Raw genomic sequence first — 2,939 nt, 5'->3', positions numbered from 1 at the left:
CTTAGCCATGAAGTCTGCACAACCTCAACTTTCTCTAGACGACTCTACAATGCTAGATCCAGCTAATGTAACTGCTGAACTGGTCAGAGGAAGCCTCTATGGCAACTGTATATTGCTTATTGCTTCAATTTGTCCTGCTCTCAAAAATGGCCCATCTCTTGGGCTGGAGAGATGGCTCAGCGGTTAACAGCATTGACTGCTCTTCTGAAGGTCCTCAGTTCAATTCCCAGCAACCACATGGTGGCTCACAACGATCTGTAATGGGATCTGACGCCCTCTTCTGGTGTGTCTGAAGACAGCAACAGTATATTCATATGCATAAAATAAATAAATCTTTTAAAAAAATGGCCCATCTCAATGTACATAAGGCTCAGAGAAGCTTCCTGGGCCCAATACAAATTTGGGAGTTCTTTCTTACTTTCCCTTAATAAATTTACATTCATTGCTTTGGCATCCATCAATTCTCCTGCACCCTTGCTATAGAAAATAAAATCTGATAGTTCATTCAAACATGTCTTTATCCCGTGCTTAATGTCCAAATACAGATGAAGAAAAAAAAACCACACATACACATAGGACCCCGACTACTTATTCTCCCACCAAAGTTTCTCACTAATGTGCAACCAAACTAGGAGTTTATAATACACACTTATTTACAACCAAGGTTGACTTGTAAGGTCCTGTACCGATAAGCATGAAATGAAAAGGGATACGAAATGAAGAGGTGAACCAACACACGGTTTTTGTTGAGAAAAAGACAAAACAGAGCAGAAGAAAGATGAGCCCAGCTGATGGGTAAGAGTGTACCCTCCTGATCTCTCTGCTGAAAGGGAAGGGGAGGGGCGGTGTCGCCATGCACAAGGGTTATAAGATGTGCTCTGCATGCATCCAGGGTGGCACCCATTCTGGGCTGAGGATCTGTGGTGGCCCTGCTGTGTTCTTGGAAGAACTCTAAACCAAAACCAGAGACTTAGCTCGCTGGGGGTTTGGAGCCTATGTAAATGATTCAAGGACCAGATACCAGGTCCCTAGGAAGCCGTGAACCTTTGATCTCTCTATCCGTCCTGGAATCCTTTGTGTTAGAGTTTTAGCTTTGATCCTGCCGAATGTCTGTTCTCACCTGAATGTAAAATGCATGCCTGTGCTTATCTAAGTATATATATATTCCGTGTTCACTAAGTAAAGTTGCGCCTTGATGAGACCCATTTCTCCTGGCATCTGTCTCTATTCTCTCTATCACCCATTACAGGTTTCCAAATCCTCGGTTCGTGGAACCCCACGCAGGTAGGAGCTGCGGGACGGCATCCTACAAGGATCAGCTTTGCAGAGTTGTCAATTCGTCCATCTCACGTTGGCTGCTCTGAGCCTCAAGGGCTCTCCTTATGAAGGAAGGATCCTGTTCCTCATTGGAGCCTCCAAGATAAGCTCACCAAGGTTCTAGAAAGGCTGGTGCTCTCAAAAGAACTTATATCAACTTCTCTGCTTTGCCCTGTAGAGGTCAAAATAACTGATGCTGGATGAGGGGGGAAGATGAGGAAAGTCTGTCAGGTAAAGTAATTCTTCACCAGTGTGGGGCCCTCAACCTCCATCCTGCTCACCTTACTGTGAGGGTCTCCTGAGTGTCCACCAAAGTCCACAGTGAAATACTTAAGATCTTGAGCTCAGGCCCTGGCAGCTCTAACAATCAAAGCTCAACAACCCCTCCTCCATAGCACAGTTACACAGACAAGTAATAACAAAAATCAGAGAAAACAGACTTATTTGGGGTGGCCACAATGAAAGAGGGAATGAAGAGCACTATTTTGGGGGGTCCTGATATGATATTCAGATTTATATGGAAGAGGAGGTATCCATAGCTAACCAGTCCTGGTTAAGGAGTGGTATGCCCATTACCACCCCATGATCCTCTGTGCTCTTTAAGGTGGTGTCTTCTCCATTAATGAATCAACTCCTTTCCTTTACCTGCCCTCAGGTCCATACAACTCATTGGAAAAAGTTAGAAGACCCTGGGAGTTCAGAATCTTCCTCTACATTTATATCTGTCCTGTGACAATGTAATTCTGGCTGACCTGGACTCACTCTATAAACTGAGCTAGCTTAGAACTCACAGAGATCTGTCTGCCTCTGACCCCCAGCTACTGGGTTTAAAGACATACATGTCCATACGCAAGCTAAAGTTTGCTGTAAAACACTACACTTACACCAGATGATATTTTCCAAGAAGAAAGCCCTGTTAAGAAGACAGGATGGGGCAGTTCCCAAAAATCACTCTTGTGGAAACCCAGGCCTGGCATATCTTTTGTGAATAGGAGGGCCAAGTCACGTGTGAGTCACAGGGTTCAGGTCAGAGGAGGAAACCACCATGTTGTAGACAGATGGGAATGAGTACTGAGGTGGGCAATGGAGCCTGAATCCCAGGAGGCAAGCACACACGCAGCAGGAAGTGCTAGTGATGGGATGGGACCAAGGCATGTCCAATGTCTCTTTCCAGCTCAAAGGAAGGGGACTGGGCATCTTCTGATGAACACTTGTTGATGTTTACTGAGAAGCAGCATTTCCTGCTCCATGGCAGTCTGCTTGGGAAAGGCATAGGGAAAATAGAAGGGATGTAGAAGAACAGAAAATGCCACGCAGAAGAGAATCCTGAGCTATGACACATCCAGGATCCAGGAAGTGACCACGTGCAGCCTCACACCTGACTTGGGCAGGGATATAAAGACCCCAGGGTCAGAAGGCTCCACACCTACACACTTTCCTCTCCACCTACTCCTCTGACCTACTCCATCTACAACCAAACACCAGAACCATGAGCTGCTGTGGTTGTTCAGGAGGTTGTAGCTCCAGCTGTGGAGGCTGTGGCTCCAGCTGCTACAAACCTGTGTGTTGCTGTAAGCCTGTGTGCTGTTGTGTTCCTGTCTGTTCCTGCTCTAGCTGTGGAG

Source organism: Mastomys coucha, unplaced genomic scaffold (assembly GCF_008632895.1).
Source record: "Mastomys coucha isolate ucsf_1 unplaced genomic scaffold, UCSF_Mcou_1 pScaffold21, whole genome shotgun sequence".
NCBI classification, from domain to species: domain Eukaryota; kingdom Metazoa; phylum Chordata; class Mammalia; order Rodentia; family Muridae; genus Mastomys; species Mastomys coucha.
This window is presented reverse-complemented; position numbering follows the sequence as displayed.